The sequence below is a fragment of the Desmodus rotundus genome, chromosome 5 (genome assembly GCF_022682495.2).
Source record: "Desmodus rotundus isolate HL8 chromosome 5, HLdesRot8A.1, whole genome shotgun sequence".
NCBI classification, from domain to species: Eukaryota; Metazoa; Chordata; class Mammalia; order Chiroptera; family Phyllostomidae; genus Desmodus; species Desmodus rotundus.
The window spans coordinates 108391181-108409607 of record NC_071391.1 but is presented as its reverse complement, the minus strand read 5'-3'; the positions used below and the strand labels follow the sequence as shown (position 1 = coordinate 108409607).

At 36.2% G+C, this 18427-nt stretch overlaps 1 pseudogene; it reads left to right on the top strand.

Annotated features, from left to right (window-relative positions):
• The first annotated feature begins 12736 nt into the window (after window positions 1-12736).
• On the top strand, window positions 12737-12859 carry LOC112303133 (U2 spliceosomal RNA; annotated as a pseudogene).
• The last annotated feature ends 5568 nt before the right edge of the window (window positions 12860-18427 follow it).

Sequence of the window (18427 nt, the reverse complement as noted above, 5' to 3'; positions counted from 1 at the left end):
TTTTCATTGATTATTCTGGGAGAATGGGCTCTAATGGAATTCATTCTCACTCCTATGTCCCTGATCAAAAGAAAAGAAATTGGATTAAGTGGAACCTAAGCAGAGATATCATCATACAGTTTAAAAAGATCACAGAGGCCAGCAGACAGCATGACTTGAGGTTATTGAGCCTGAGAAGACAATTCCAGAACCAATTATTGAGGTCAAAGCCCTCATTAGCATAGCAATACACTTATTTTCTCAATGTGAACCTGTCAGAGCCTTCCATTTTCTTAGTTATAAATTGTTGTGAGCGTATGTCTCGTGACATAGTCTTTTCCTATATGTCAGCCCTGAGTCTCCACTTGGGTCTTCTGACCCAGGCCTCAAGAACCGAGAGCGCTGGGCCACCTATATGGCTACCAGCCCTACAGGAGATGCTAGCACCTAGGGATAACAGCGAGTCAACACAGGTGACTATGCTATTCACTCAGCTTTTATTAAGGCAGATTCAATCCAAACGTATACTGACCTAATAATAATAATCACTCAGAAACAATCAGTAATAACATCACACAAGAGAATTGGGGTAAAATGAACGTGAGTCCCAAGACTCCAGATCAGGTCCCGGTCTGGGAGGCAACAACACACAGTCAACACCTTGCAGGGCAGACTCAGAGGTACAGAAGCGCAGCGGGGCTTTTTCTCTCCGGAGGCACACTGCGCAAGAAGTCTCAAAGTGACTCGCTTTGGGGATGTGTAGTCCCTGGTCTGAAGTCGTCTGGCTTTTTACCTCTTTCATTGCTAAGTCATGTTGATTTTGCACAAATTCTCGTAGGCATGTTTTCCTTAACTTGAATAAGGACGTTTTCCTCAGTCCCAATAGGCACATGTTGTATACATCAGCGCTGATAGGCACAGGTTGTTTCAAGGCACTCTCTGAGAGGGTGGTGTCACCCTTCAGATAAACTCTTGTTGTCTACCACACTGTACTGTGCGTGCTGAGGGGCTGCATCAGCCCCCCGAGTCAACGCTCTACCGAGCGTGCTGTACTTGCGGCCCAGCTTTCCACGTAAGTGAATGGACACTTTTCAAACTAAATAGCAGCTGTTATAGTCCCATTGGAAAATTCTTCGTATGCACGGGATTATGTGAAAGGTAATAAAGTTATGAGAGAATTTAGTCTTGGTCACACCAGTCCAAGGATCACCGCCAGCAAATTCAGCTTTGTTAAAACCTGAAGTCAAGTCTCGAGTGGCCCTGGAGAGATGCCGAGCATGTTTAAATCCCCATGAAATTTAAACTGGGCGCAATACATTTTCTAATGACAACTGTCTGTCTGGAATGAAAGGTGAGCACAGCAAACTCTATACATTGCCATGTTTCTTTCACAACCGGCCCACTTTCTACTTATTCAGAATGACGGGTGGTACATCCAAAAATTACAGATGAAGAAATACAAGGTGCATGAGCTGATGAAGCATCTGTCTATTCTTTTCCTAGCTCTGTAAAGAACATACAACCTATAAAATTGTCTTAAACCCCTCTGTTTGATTACTGTGGATACAGGCCTAATGTTCAACTCTTCACCATCTGGTTATCTTTAGCTACAATTTACTTAAACCCTAATTCACAATATAAGACTCTGATGCAACCAAAACAACATTGTCTTTTTTTGTGTTTAACTTGTATTAGAAAATTAACAATTTACACGTTAATTTTAATTAAAATGTTTGCATATCCAGAAAATGTTTGAGAATATTATTAAAGACATCAAATGGTCTCATATTTATTAACAAATTCCTTCAAAACTCTGTTGAAATCAAACATGACAAATATTTTCGAAATGTTTTATATTCCCATCAGATCCAAATACTTTTTTCCTCCCTAGAGGCAATTGCTATTATAAAAGTGATTTGTGTCTTTGTAGTAAATGTTTTCATAGTATATTACATTTGAATATGTTCATAAATAAATTTACTATTGTTTTGCATACCATTAATTCTATCACGCTCTATATATCATTCTGTATCTTTCCTATTTATTCCAACATAAGGTACTTGATACTTATTATTTACTTAAGTTACACAGTGGTTTTATAGCCTATGAATATAATACATGATAGATTCTCCTGTTGCTAAATATTTATATTGATCAGCTGTTTGTGATTGCAAATAATTCTGCAATTAAGTCATAGTTTTCTAATACATGCAAAAAGGCTATGTTATAGTCTGAGATGACACTTCTGTTTATCTTCAAGTTGACTTCATATCACAAAGATGTTCTCTAATGTGATTGTACCAATTTAACTATTAGCAGTTTCTGTGTGCTCGTATTTCCCTGAGTATTTGCTCACTTTTGATTGCTCTTTAATTTTTCCATATTGTTTTTAAGAATCAAATTATTAAATTCCATGGAAAACATTGTTAGGGCTATAACTACAATAATTGAAATTTTAGCTTAATTTGTGGAAAATTATCTTTATAGTACTGACACTTTGAATTCAAGTATATATGTTTCATAATTATTTAGATTTTCTCCCATGATCTTAGTAGCATTATGAAAATTTCTCCATAAGGCCATTACATATATATTTTATATTCCATCCTAAGAAACTACAGTTTATAAATTATATACAGGGTGGGGCAAAAGTAGGTTTACAGTTTTAAGTATGTGAAACAGTTTATTCTTCTATTATTATTTATTAATTATTGCATTATTTTCCATATGAATAACTGTAAACCTACTTTTGCCCCACTGTGCCTATGTATATATATGATTCATATTTGAAAATTGTTATCTTTTATTTATTCAGAGTTTTCTATTTATATTTCTGGACTCCTTTTAGTTTCAATTGTTTGATGGTGTATTATCTTACACTTCTAGAGTTTAATTTACAAGTTACAGTATTTTATATTTTAATGGTTCTTAAATATGTCTTTTAATTCTCCTTTTCTATTTAATAATAGACTCTCAATTGCATAATAGTGCAGTTATTTCTGTCATTTTTCCTTGTCTTAAAAGGCATACACCCAATGTCTTATCATATTTTAGAAGGGAACAGTGAGTAGATGCTTTTATTAAAGAAGTTTCCTTCTATTCCTGGTTTAATGATTTTTTAAATTTAATCTTTATTGTATTTTTCTCATTACCATTCAGTCCCCTTATACCACTCAATCCCCCACAATCCCCTCACCCCCACAATCACCTCATTGTTGTCCACGTCCATGAGTCTTTGTCCCTTTTCTCAATCCCTCCACCCCCTCACCATGCCCCCAGCTGTCATCCTGCTCTCCACCTATGAGTCTGTCTCCATTTTCCTTGTTAGTTCAGTCTGTTCATTAGATTCCACATGTGAGTGAAATCATGGCACTTGTCTTTCTCTGACTGGCTTATGTTACTTAGCATAATGCTCAACTAGTCGGCCATAAAAAAAAGAAAATTTTACCCTTTGTGACAGTACGAATGGACCTGGAAAACATTAAATTTAAAAAAAATTATGAATGTTTGAGTTTTATTAAATACTTGTTATTCCTCCATTTGATTAAATTTTATATAAATTATATTTTGACAATGAGTTTTGAACCCCACTGAATACTGGGTTTTTTCTCTATTTATTTAGGTTTTTATTCATTGTTTTGTTAATACAGTTTAAGTATATTGTAGGATTTATTAGGCTTGTTTTTACTGTGTTAATCTAATGTATTACACTGGTAGATTTGGAGATAAACCAAATTAATTCCACTTATTTTTAATAAAGTACAGTGCAAATTGAGCTTAAAAATAATTTACTTAGGAATTTTTCTATGCAATCATACTTTTTATATATATACATATATATGTATTTATATATACAGATATATATAAGGTATATATATATATATGTGTGTGTGTGTGTGTGTGTGTGTGTATGTATATGTATATATATATTCCTTAGGTTACCCTTGTACAGTTATCAAGATTGTCTAACCTACCACAATGATTTGCACACATTTTCTTTACTTTCTATTCTGAAACCATTTATATTTTCAAAGGCATGTGTGCTCTTGGAAGTTTATAAAAAATGATTTTATAAAACTATCTTGGCCAAATGTATTTTGGGAGTGCAAGAGTAGATTCTATGCTACTTTTATTTATTTTGTTTTGTTTTATTTTGGTTTGGTTTAGTTTAGTTTATTTCAGCTTTTCCTTTTTCTTTCTGTTAATTCTCATACAACAATTATTTTTTTGTTTTTTTAAAGATTTTAATTATTTATTTTCAGAGAGGGGGAAAGGGAAGGAGAAAGAGGGAGAGAGAAACATCATTGTACAAGAGAAACACCCATTGGTTGCGTCTTGTACACAACCTGGACCAGAGACCTGGCCCATAGCCCATGTGTGTGCCCTGACTAGGAATTGAACTGGCAACCTTTTGGTTTGTGGGAGGATGCCCAAGCCACAAGAGGCAGGGCTACTGATACAATTCTTGAATCAAAAGCTGTCAGCCTTGAGACATCCTACTAGTTGTTCTCCAGCCTCTGCAGCCAATGAGGCCTGGCTGCTCTATAACTCTGCTGCTCCCCATCATGCCGGACTTCCTTGTATAGTCATCCTGAAAAACACCCCCCTTATCCACCTAGCTGAATGCCCAGTCTCAAGGGTCCCTTGTCTTCCTCTTCATTAACTTGTCTTTGACTTTTTAGAACCCATCCTAAAGTAGTTTCTATTTTTTCCCCTCAAGAGATAATTTTGAATTCCTATTTGAAAGTCATTTCTCCTCAAATTTCTGAAGAAATTTCCTATATTTTATTTTTTTAATTTCTTGAATTTTAGTTTCATTCTTACTCCTAAAATCCAAATGACATTTTTATTTCCTTTTTTTTAACATGTGACATGTCTTTTGCTCCTTTAAAAGCTTTTGGAAACTTCTCTCCACCCTGACATTCCACACAATTACAGTGATGGGTTTACTGCAGGTAGGGCCTCCCCGCTCACTGGGATGTGCAGTTCGTAGACCTTTCAGCCGGACTCTTCAGTGCTGGGAAATGTTCTCTGATTAGTGTTTATCACATTTTCTCCTTTGTTTCTGTGCTTTTACTGAAGTGCATATTGGTATTATCTTGGGCGCCCTGGTTTGATTTGCCTAATTAAAAATTATTCACATTATAACCATCCCTTCATCTTACTGTGTTGCCCACTGACATTTCATCAACTTTTTCTTCCCACCTTTTTATTTACTTTTTATGTGACTTCTCTTTTTTATTCTTTCACTACCTTGTTCTTTTTAAATAAATGATCCCTTTTCTTTTAAATCAATGAAATATATTTTATACATCTCCCTCTCTCTACATATATACACACACACATATATATGGTTTTCTTTAACTTGTGATGCATTTCTGTTTTTACAAAGTTTCTGATTATATGACTAATTTTGGTGACTAGCTTTCAAGTTCATTGTTCAAGTCTCTCAAATGATTGATGGACCCTGTTTTTCTTTCTATTTATTATTTACTTATTTATTTACTCCTTCTTCCTTCCCTCCCTTTTCTTTTCTTAGTTCATTTGCTTAGATATATTTATGAATTATTTTTTAAAAGAGGAAAACACCGGGTGCTAGGCAGTGACTTTCTCAGTCTAAGTGTAGAATGAACACTGAGATGAGCCCTGGCCACTCTCTTGGAGGATCTCCAAGTCTAGGTTGTGTAGGCATTTTCCTTGGGATGGCAGTTTCACTTCTTGAGTCATCTTCCAAACTCTGCCAGCATGAGATGTGGGGGCAATATTTTGGGGTGAAATGAGTGGTGGTTGGAAGCCTAACTGCCCGTAAAAAAGTAAACTGAGAAAGTTTGACTTCTGTCTAATTTCCAACTGACAATCCCTATGACTGTGCCCATGAAAATTTTAATCAGGAAGATATAGCTAATATTTCAAAAATTGTAGGGAAATTTCATTTATCTATACAAGTCACTAAAACATCATTTTTATGTTGTAATTATATCTACTCTGTAAAGTTATATTAGTCATTTCCTACTGGTAAAACAGTATTAATATGACTAATCATTGAACACTAATTTAGGTTGTATTTTTAAGTTAAATATTTCAAAATGTTCAATCCTTGTTAGAAAAAATACATGAACATGAGATGCTAAAACACGTTGGTGGCACAGGCACTACGTATTCTCTAGTCCAGAATCTGTTTCAGATTCTGTAACTACATCTTAGTGCAACTACATCTGAGGGTCCTCAACTGTGGAAACCAGCTGGAGGGAGTAATTCTCACCCAGGTGGGAAATCTTTGCTCTGTCCCATGACCACGGCCACTCATCTAAAGGCTAACTACAGGTAATCAGAATGGACAGCAGGTAGTGTGGTTATACACAGCATGGTCTTGTTAAAAGATCACACATCTTTCTGTAATTCATTTATGAGTTTGAGCATTGGGTCTGTAAGAGACAAAGTCCTTGGCTTTTTTGATTTGAAGTCTTTCAATTAAATAACGTTTTTAAGAAATGCTTTGAGAAATAATACATGGTAGAAAATGTGAAAAATAAGAGAAATATTAGGGGAAAAATACAATTTCCCACCACCAAGATGTAATCACTGTTAGAGTTTTGTACATCTCCCTCAGGCCTATAACTGTAAGGGTATTGTATAAGTGAATATTAACATTTATTTTTTTATTTAACAAATATTTATGTAGTGCAAATTTGCAGCCAGGCACTGTTCTAGATACTGGGGATACTGTGAAGATCAAAACATTCCTGCCCGTGTCCAGCTCCCATTATAGGGGGAGGGGGGAGACAGAAAACAAGGTAAGCACTAAACTGAATGAAGTGTTAGAGATAAGGACTAAGTAGAAAAATAAAGAGATGACATTTGGGAAGGAGTGAAATTTTAGACAGAATTTCGAGAGAAGTCTTCAATGAGAATACAATTGTGTGGTAATAATTGGTAACTCATTTTGATATGTGAGATTTATAATTTGAAGTTCTTGATGATGTTTTCTTCCTACAGAAAGGAATGACTTTTGCTTCTCTCAGTAGAAGCACCCGTTGCCTGCATACACTTCATCACCTGAGCTGATTGGCAGTGGGGCATTAGTTTGTATTAGAGCTTCTCAAACTCAGGTTTGACTTGCCCCTTTATTGGCACTCTTCAAAGGCTTCCAACTAGAAGTCTGGGATGTTTACCCAGGATGCTTCTTGGTGGATTCTGAACTGCAACTGTTTTTCCCCTAGCCCATGAGTCTGTAAAATCTCTGCTCACTCAGTCTCTCACACACGTGTGTGTCAGCAAAAGTTCAAGAGGCAGAGCAGCACTGAAGAGTAGGCCCACTTGCCTGTGCATGCCTTTGTAGCTTCTTAATTCCCTCCATCAAATTCCATTTTGTCCATATTTTTCTATTTATCGTATACACAGAGACTGTACTGCATCCAGCTAATCTGCCATCAACAGAGGGAAAAACAAACCCTTTTCTTTTCGGTCTATAACTTAATCCTGCTGTTGTGTCTAGTTTTTCTTCTTCTCAAGCCATATGACCAGTCTCCCCAAGAAATTAAATATTGTGGGGGTGCAAAAGAAAATTGATTTACTACATGAGGTGTGGGAACAGAGATAGGAACCTGGGGGTTGAAATTACTCCTATAACCTATATAAACACTCAGCTCTTCTGCTCACTTTATCATTTATAGAAACTGATATTTCACACCTGAATTTTGCAGGTGGGTATAACTTGCATAGGAGGACTTATTCCTATTTCCTTCTGGGAAGCTTTGTCTTGCTTTCATCTCTCTCGGTTGTTAGGTTCCACTTCCTCTTACCGTTTGATCTCAGTACCTTGTAATTTAGGGTTGCAAATGTCTCTTACTCTCATCCAAGATAGAATGTGGGTTTTTTTTAACAGTTTAATTGAGGTACAATTCACATACCAAAAAATTCACCTTTTTTAAGTATAAAATTCAGTGAGTTTTAGCAAATTTACAGAGTTGTATGACCATAACCACAATTTTATTTTAGAACATTTCTAACACCCCCAAGAGATCCCGGTGCCCCTTTGTGGTCACTGCCCCTTCCCACCCTCAACCCAGGCAACCAGTAATGGTGCTTTATTCTTCTCTAGCTGGCTTATGGAATATGTATTCTATTGTTCATTGACCTTGCTTTTTAGTAATTGTCAAAATCGGCATGACAAAAATTGATTTATTCTGCTAGTTTCACAATGTAACACCGAAAACATGCCCTGCTTATCCATATGCATGAATGAAAGTAGATAGTTTTTCCTTAACATATGAAAAATCTTATTTCCTTCCCTAAGTCTTTTATCTAAATGGGAGAATTGACAACAAACACTATTTTTGGAGACTCGAGCCTACCAATCATCAGGTTTCATTTTAGGTGTGTGATTGCAGAAAAGATAGATTTGCCCTATTCATCCCTTTTACCCATTATTCCAGAAACAAACTAAAACAAACATTACTTTGGGACTGAACTTTTTCTAGGAAGCTTATTCATTTTCCATACACAGTGAGTGTCTCTGCTAAAATATCCACCACAGTTTAGAGCCAACCTTCCCAGATAGGCATTCCTTCAATTATTTATTTTTATGTATTGCTACTACCTCCTCTGAATCTGCCAACGTGTGACTCTGGGTGTGGAGCCTCTCTCTGGCCTTGTCTGTCATTGCATTAAAGAGCAGCCTCAGGATCTGGGGTGGGCTCTGTGCTCATTACAATTTGTCTATCCTGATTAAAGCCCTTTTCTATTTGCCAGAAACTTATCAAATTATCCACTGATGTCCTCTCTTCCAATCCTTAGCACACTTACTATCTTTAACTCCTTTTATTTTCTTTTCGGTGGATTTTTTGTCCAGTGATGAAGAGGAGGTAAAGATGTACTTATTTTTTCATCCTAAACTAGAAGCTCTGGCAGGAGACATAGCAATCAAAACTCCCTTTGATTCTCATAAAGGCCTCCTATACTTGAAGGTCATATCTTTATAATATCCTTTATATTTTATTGTGTTTACTTTTGACATTTAACTTCATGATTCATTTGAAATTTATGTGAGTGTTCTCTAAGATGTGAGGATCTAAATTTTTGGCTTACACATATATATGAAATTAATCCAGGATCTCTTATAGAATAATTTAACCTTTCTTATTAATTGGATAATCATCTTTTAAATAAATCCAGGAGATATCAGAACATTTTACACCATTTAATTTATCATTTTTCTTGTATCCCATGACATTGTAAAAATCACTCTACATTTATAATACCTATTAATACTTGGTACACTCACGATTCAGACTTCAGTTTACAAATGTGTTGCTTACAGGTGTTTTTTCCTACGTTGCTCACATGTATGCCCCTCCTTTGTGTGGCATGCTGGCTCGGGCCCTTCAGAGAAGCAGAGTGGCAGAAAGGACTTTAGATATCATCTGAATCCAACTGCAATCTTTACAGGGAAGAGGCAATGACAGCACATAATGTGACAGTGAATATTTCAGTCAATTACTGCAGGAGTCATTGCTAAATTGCAAACACCTGACTCCACTTAGTACTCTTCTCACCATTTCATGAAAACTGAACTACTCTCTTTCAAATGTGTACCAAAACCTTGAAAAAGATTATCTTTTAAGCATGTCTCTCTGTTTCTTTCCTGACACTTCAGGAAAATACACAGAGAATGAAGGCCCTTTATTTGACCAACTTTCATTAAATAAGAGCTCTACTTTAAGAAAAAGAATGGAAACTACTAGATGTTATGGAACGATGTTTCCTTATGTTGGTGATTAAGCAAAGAGCATTAAAGATCATTTAACAGGTAATGTATTTCACTCCATTCACTGAAGATAATTGACAGCTCTTACTAACAGCATCTTGTAGAAACCCATGGGCCTTCTCTCTATTTGTATAAACAGCACCTAATGAGTTGAAAATCTGGGAGTGAGTGGTGGATAGGGAGGGGCATTTTGAAGCAATGAGAATACAGTGTTAAAAGCTAGGCCATTTTAATTACCATTTTATTTCAAATAATAAATTTGGCTGGAGAACAAAACATGTTCAATCGTGGTCAGTCTCCAAATGCACATGATCATTCCTGACATCACACAGAACCTTCACTGTTTTACTAACCCCAGGACATGGCCCTCCTGGGGCCAAACAGTCACACCATTTGACTCCCACTGTTGCTAAATCGATTGTGATCATATTGTATTTTGTCATATAGAAGATGCCACCAATTAGCAAAAATACCATTATTTTATGTATGGCTAAGAAAGTAAATACTTCTAATAAAACTTTTATATGTCATCAATTTTAAGATGATTCTTAAATTCAGATAAATTAAAACCATAAAATTTATGAAAATTTTAAGACAAAGAAATAAAAAATAATGGGCCAGATTAACCCCTTTATTATTGATGAAGCTACTATCAGAAGCGTGCTATATTGGAATGATGACTTCTGAGTGCTGACCCCAGAAATAGCAGGCACGGCCCAGCAGAGCTGAGCACTGCAGGACTTCCCACGCAGCAGTCCTGCATCGTGGGTGGGAAAGAGAATATACAGTCCTTACAGGTAGTTCACTGGTAACAGGAAGGAAAAAGAAATGAGTTGTGCTGTACACACCTAGTTTTTCCTCACAAAGTCACCAAACAGGTAAGTCAGTCCACCTCCTTTAAGATACAAGCAAAGAGGCAGAGTTGTGAATCATAATGTTTAATGGAGGAAATACCCCTCAGAACAGATACCCACAATGAGTACTAGTAAAAATTTTGTTTTTCTCCTTTTAGTTCTGCTCCAGTAATGACAGACTGAATTCAGTCCTAGAAAGTTGGTTAGAAACAATATTCCAAGGCATTCCAAGCTTATTCTGTATGAAAAGAGTGAAATTCAAATTATGGGAGAAATCTATGAAGGATATAAAGCATAGAATATGAGAGAAAGGAGATTAAACTCTTTCACCTTAATAGGAAATTTATATCCCCCTGCCAAAAAGGGCTGATGGTTGAGAAAGGCTCACACTGATCTCTGAGAACAACACGAGAAGTAGAAACTCTGTCTCTTCTCCTAAAAGGCTTACGCTTCCCAAACTCCCAGTAGTTTCCAAGCCACAAAGAGTTGAAACAATCCTCTTCTCCTACAGGTCTCATTTTCCAGGTGCTCTGACTGCCTGTCTGTAAGAAAAGCACTGAATCACAGGCACCAGAGAACTGGCGAATGGAAGGCAGAGACCTGACTTAGCTGACACTACCCTGTTTCATTCCTTTGTGTTCTTCCTGTCCTGTTTACATCAGCCTCTCATCGTCTGCCTTAGATCCCAGGTGGTTCTTGTACCCAAGTGCCTCCTGTTGGTGTTGGATGTTTATGTGGGGATATCTGGTTTCTACTGACTCCTATACCACTTTGAATCCTAAAAAATGGTATAAATATTTTATATGGATGGAAACTATCATAGGCTGTAGAGCCAGGAGAGGAGAGTTTTGTCCTATCCACAATCTTAAAAGTAAAAGGAAGGTGTTTTGGTTTCTAGAGACCTCTGAGGTGCCTTCTCACTCTTTTATTCCTTTCTGGAGTTTTTTTCCTTTTCAGTTTTATAGTGAATATTACTGTAGAACTTCACATGGAACATAATATGGAACACAAATAAATTCTAATCCCAATTATTTCCACTATGCTCAAATCCCTAGGGACTTGAAATCAATTTTCAACATTAAAATAAAAAGCATGAACCTTCAAAAGCAATTATTAAAAATTGTAAATATTTAGAGATATCACATAATGATGTATAATTATTTATCAAATAAAAATCACAGAAGATTTTGAGAAAAATTATCTATGATGGTTGGAGAGGCAGGGAAAGATTTCAGACAGAAGAAAATTTCACACAGCCATTAAAATATGAATTAGAAAGGTAGAGTAGGTGGAAGAAGCTGATGAGGAAATTTCATAGCTGGAGGACTATGAATTTTGTCCTTTTCTTCATCTAAATTCAGCACCCTTTCTGTGACCTGCCTTCTTGGTTTTGTATCACATTTTCCCTGTTTACAAAGTATGGGAAGATGGGCATGCTACTTTACCTTCACGCATTTCAGTTTTCTCTGTAAAAGAAATAAATGTACATCCCTTATAGGGTTAATATAAAAATTAAATTAATTCATCCAAGAAAAGTGCTGAAAATAATGGTTTTAGAGTAATAAAGTCAGTAAGGCATGGTTATTAAACGTACACTCTTTACTAGTTAACTTCTGGCCATCCTTCAGAGCCAAAATCAAATGTCAATTTTTAAATTAAACTTAATCCAATTGATTGGTTTCAATTTTAGCATTTATTACTTTTGTTTTTACATTTATTTTTATGATTACTTGATTAATGTTTTTCTCCCCTACTTGATTTTAGGCCAAGAACAGAAATTGAATCTCTTTTTGCTCAAAAATATCTTCTCAGTTTATTCACAGTGAAACACAAAATCCCCACAATCAATAAAGCCTTATGCAAAGAATTTGCCACTTCCCGCCCACCTGTAACACCTCTTCTGCCTCATCTCTGCTCTGCCCATTGCTGCTTCCTCCACTTTAGCATTAAAGGGCCCTCCTGCTGGTCCTTGAACGTATCAGGCACATGTGTAACACAGCATTTCTACTGGATTCTCTCTCACTTCCCCAAGGTCTCCAAACTGCTCATCCTTTCATCTCCTCAGAAATATTACTCAAATATTACTTTCTCAAGCTAGCCTTCAACTAGTCAACTTATTTTAAAAATACAACCTGCAATCGCTTCTTGGCCTTTTGGCTAAGATCAAGTGTGGTACCTGTTCCTATCCATTTAAAAATATGACCTGCAAATTGTCCTATATCCCTTTCACAGTTTTTTTCTATATCTGTCTGTATCCAATGTTGTATATTTTAATTAATTATTGTGTGTCTGTCTGCTCAGTCTTCCTCACTAGTTTGCACAATTCATGGCACTAAGAAACTTTGCTTCTTGTATCCCTGGGGCCTAAAGTATGTCTGATATGTTTTAGGTGTTCAATAAATACTTAGAGAACCGTGGAAGGTACTGCTGCGTGAGCGGGGTAACTAGCAGTTCTGTAGGTCTTCAAGAGTCTTTCATCAACTGAAAAACTGAATAAGTTGAATTAAACACATTGATTGAGCTGAAAAGTAAATATAATTCATGATGAATTGAATGAGTCGAATTGAATTCATAAATTGAATGAATTAAAGAACTGAGAGAACTGAATGAATAAACTCACTTGAGTCTTCAAGAATACGAAGGATTCAGATATATGGAAATATGAAAGGCAGTTTATTATAGCAAAAAGAAGATGAAATCAGACACAGAAGGTCTAGGTTTGAGCACAAACATGTTTTTAGTGCAACTCTAGGCAAGGGTATCAACATTTCCAAGTTTTGTATCTTCATTATCCATCTTAGAAATGAAACTGGCAAGTAAGTGTCAAAGCACCCTAGCAGGCGTTGCTACCTCTACCTGTTCCCTTTATTCACAGCTCTTTCTCACAGCAGTTTTAGGGTAATACTGGAAAGAGATTGGTGCACAAAATCTCAGGTAATGTAATTACTTTTGCAACCTTGTATGCTTGTAATGACTGACTTTATAAGCAATACTTGTCTGATATCTAGCTCCATTAACATTGCAAAATAGCTGCCTGTTCCATTACCCTTTATTGCTTTTAATCTGTTGGTTAACCGTATGTGTCAATTTGACTGGATCAGATAGTTGGATCAGATAGGGGCTTAGATAGTTGGCTAAACATTATTTCTGAATTTGTCTGAGTGTGTTTCCCAATGAGATTATCATGGAATCAGTAAACTAAATAAAGCAGATTGCCCACCGCAATGTGGGTAGACATAATCCAATTTATTGAGGGCCTCAATGGAACCGAAAGGAGAAAAAAGGATTCACTCTCTCTGCCTGACTCTTGAACTGGGACATCAGTTTCCTCCTGCCCTTGGACTGGGACTTACAACATCAAATCTCTTGCTTCCCTTTGTTCACACTTGGACTGAAATTCATACTATCAGCTTTCCTGGGCTTCCAGTTTGCAGATGATATATTGTTAAACTTCTCAGCCTTTATAATCACAAGAGCCAGTTCTTTTTAATAAATCTATTCATATATACATATGTACATACATATATATAATTTACATTACTATATCTATTTCTATGCATTTATTTGCTCATCCATACCCCATTAGTTCTCTTTCTCTGGAAAACCCTGATTAATCTACATTATAAAAAACTTACAACCCATAAAAGGCAGTTAGAAGAGTAAACCTGCAAATGTGTCCTGTGTGCCAATGAGAAGATGATCGACCTTAGAAGCTCGTGGAGACCTTAATTCTTATTCAGACTTGTCATTCCTTGTGACATGTGGCTCCCACTTACGAAACACTAAGAAACCGAACATACAAAAATGCCCAGGATCTGCAGACAACTGAAAGGATATTTTGGAGCCCATCTTCATATTAAGTATCAACGAGAAAGACAAAAAATTACTATATAACATTTAGGGAGAATGGAAAGTGAAATAAGAGAAAAATGCTGATTACTACTAGGCAGATCTTATCAGTAGTGAAAGATATTAGGAGGCTATGATAGTACCTAACCCTGGAGTACTAAGAGAACAGAGACCAGTACTAGATTAACTCCAGACCAGATGCCCTCAAGTGAAAAAAAAAGAAAGAAAGAAAAGATATTTAGAGAAATAAATAAATGGCAACATAATATATACTACTGTAATGGAGTAAAAGACTCAAGACTATTAACATGTCACTTCTCCACAAAATTATCTATAAATGTAAACATTGCTAGTCAAATTCAGAAGGATGTTTTAAAGATATTGAGGAGCAGATTATAAAATTTCCTGTAAATGCAAAAAAAAAAAAAAAACCCAAGAAACTAGAATAGCCCAAACATTTTGAAATAAATAAATAAATGCATAAATAAAGCTACAGGACTCACACCATACTCCAAGATTTACTATAAAGCTGCAGTAAAGACGGTGTGGTATAGATGAAAGAGACGGCACATGGATCAATGGGACTGGAATGAAATCCTTTAAATAGACCTAAACAAATATAACTAATTTTTAATGCTTTTTTAAAAAGATTTTATTTATTTATTTTTAGAGAGAGGAAAGGAGGGAGAAAAGGGGGGAGAGACACATCAATGTGCGGTTGCCTCTGGAGTGCCCCCTACTGGGGACCTGACCCGTAACCCAGGCATGTGCCCTGACTGGGAATTGAATTCATGACCCTTTTGTTCACAGTCGGGCACTCAATCCACTGATCTACACCAGCCAGGAATAATTTTTGAAAATGGTACAAAGGCAATTTGATAGAGAAAAAAAATTTTGTTAAACAAATGATGCTGGAATGATTGAACACCATATGTAAAAAATAAAACTATATATACACCTCACAAAATACATAACAAAATATACCAAAGCTAATCATATACCTGTATATAAAATGGAGTACAATGATAAAATATTTTAGAAAAATATGTGTAATATGGGTAAGCAGTGAACTCTTTGAACATTAATAGCATGATCCTTAAAAAAAATAACATGATACATCAGAATTCATCATCCTTTTACTCTGTAAAAAACACAATAAAAAGAAATAAGCACTATGAAAACTAAAATCTAAAGAAGCTGGTCAATTTTTTTTTATTGTTGTTCAAATACAGTTGTCTCCATTAGCCTCCCACCAATCCCCCCCACCCCAGCCATCCCCACCTCCCTCCCCTGGTCCCAAACCCCCTTGATTTTGTCCATGCGTCCTTTATAGTTGTTCCTGAAAACACTTCCCCCTTCCCACCCCATTATCCCCTCCCACCTCCCCTCTGGTTACTGTCAGTTTGTTCCTAATTTCAATGTCTCTGGTTATATTTTGCTTGCTTGTTTGTTTTGTTGATTAGATTCCACTTACAGGTGAGATTATATGGTATTTGAATGGACAAAAATCTAGATCTATGGCAGGAAATATACAAAATGAGCCTAAAACAATGTAAAGTTTCAGAAAGTATGGAAGTTCTTAATATTTTTAAGTGTACTGATGAGGCGTGTCAAAGGAAATAACTGAAAGAGCTCTCAATGGCCAAAGCTGGAAACATTTGAGCAACAAAATAAACCAAGTGGTATTGGTTGATAACCCGAAGTATAACATAAACGTCCATGATATCTATGTGCCCATACTGAAATAAATGATTGAACAAATTATTGAATGGTTAGAAAGAGACAAATCTTCCATGATAAAAAATTCCAAATATTTCAAGAGATATTCTGACCTCAAAGAGAAGAGCATAATTTCCCACTTCTTTGGTGTCAGCTGTGCATGGTGATCTCCTTCCAAAGAACACAATGCAGAAAGGCAGAGTATAGAGAGGAAAACTTTACTTTGGAGTAAAGTGGCAAACCCAACCTTAGCTACATGATCAAGATCAACATCCATAGTCATGGATCAGGTTGGTACTATCTTTGATATGATTTGATAAAAACAGCACTTTAAATCCTGGTTTCCCACACCCCATTCATAAGCTTGTCATAGCCAAATATCAGACAAATTCCAATAGGGGAGTATTTTATAAAATACATGACCAGTGGACCCAAAACTGTCAAGATCATCAATTAAAAGGAAAGTCTGGGTAATTGTCACAGACAAAGAAGACATGACAACTAAATGTAATGTGTTATCCTGGATGGGATCCTATAAAAGAAAAATGATAGACAACTAAGGAAATCTGCCCTGGCTGGTGTGGCTCAGTGGGCTGAGTGCCAGCCTGTGAACCAAAGGGTCACTGGTTCAATTCCCAGTCAGGGCACATGTCTGGGTTGTGGGCCAGGTCCCCAGTGGGGGGTGCCCAAGAGGCAACCACACACTGATGTTTCTCTCCCTCTCTTCCCCTCTGTCTAAAAATAAATAAATAAAATCTTTTTTAAAAAACTAAGGAAATCTTAAATTGTTGACTTCAGTTAATAATACGTAGATATTGGTTCATTAATTATAACGTATGTACCATACTCATGTAAGATGTTAATAATAGGTGAAACTGTGAGGGGTATAAGAGAGCTCTTAATGCTACCTTCTCAATTTTCCTGTACATCAAGAACTGTTCTTAAAAATAAAGCCCATTTTTAACATAAAAGCAAAAGGCATATATGGACACTTTATCCAAAAATACACAAGGTCCAACAGAAGTAATGCTTGCTTGATTGTGGTTGGTAGGGTGATAATATTGGTGTAATAATTTAGTGTTAATTTGAACATTTCACCTAAAATGTCATATGGTGTGCTTTAATGTGATATTGTTATGTTACAGGATGACATGCTTATGGTTTTGTAATAAAAGGTTTTGTAATAAAAAAGGGCAGTTATTTGTGCCAGACCCTGTATATGGAAAGGAGTTGAGCACCTGAAAAGATTCTCAATGTAATTAATTATTAGGAAAATACAAACTAAAATCTCAGTGAGATACTACTACACACCTGTTAGAATGTCAAAGAAAGAGAGGGGAGGGGAGTGACAGAGGCAGACAGAGAGAGGAAAAGAAAGAAATAGAAAAGAAAAGAAAAGAAACGTCAAGGAAAGACAAGGAAAGACAAGGGAAGGAAAAGAAGAAAACTTTTAAAAACCCAACAGCACAAAAGCTGGGGATGTAGTGGAGCAACTGGAGCACTCATACATTGTTTGTGAAAGAGCAAAGTGGCTCAGCCCATCTGGCTGTTCGCAATTTCCCATCAAATTAAAAATACATTTGCCACATGATTCAGCACTCAATCCTAGCTATACATTCAAAACATATGAAAATGTATTTTGCATATATGTTTATAGCATCTTTAGACATACACTTGACTAAAAAGCTAGCAATTTGTGTTAATAATAGACTAAGGAAATAGCCCTAAAATAGGACTTTAAAGCATTCCAGTTGACAAGGAATGAAAAGTCCTCTCAAAGTAGCTCATGGTTAGTGGGAATTGGTGATATTTTGTAGGTGATTAGGTGTTCAGAGGGTGCAGTTTCCTGTAGGATGCAATGGATGCACCAGAAAAAGATCACAAAAAGGTGAGGGTGGTGAAGCACAGATTTAAAAATAAATGTGAAAGCCAAAGGGACTCCTAGGCAGCACAAAAAGGAACCTGATATTCTGAAATCGTGGGCCAAAAAAGAGACAAAGCAAAAAACACACACACAAAACTGAGAACTTAAACTGAATTATAAGGGCAATAGAACACTAGAGAAGATTCAATTATCTACTCTGGAAAGTCTGACACACCAAGGTTAAGACTGCAGTTGATTAGGAGTGGGACCCAGAGACTAGAGATAGATGGAAACATATGGGTTGATTCACTCAAGAACCATGAAATTCACCTGAACCCTTGGGAAACTTTTGTAGTGTCTCATCTGTCCTGGCCAAAGAAAATAAAAAATGTGCCT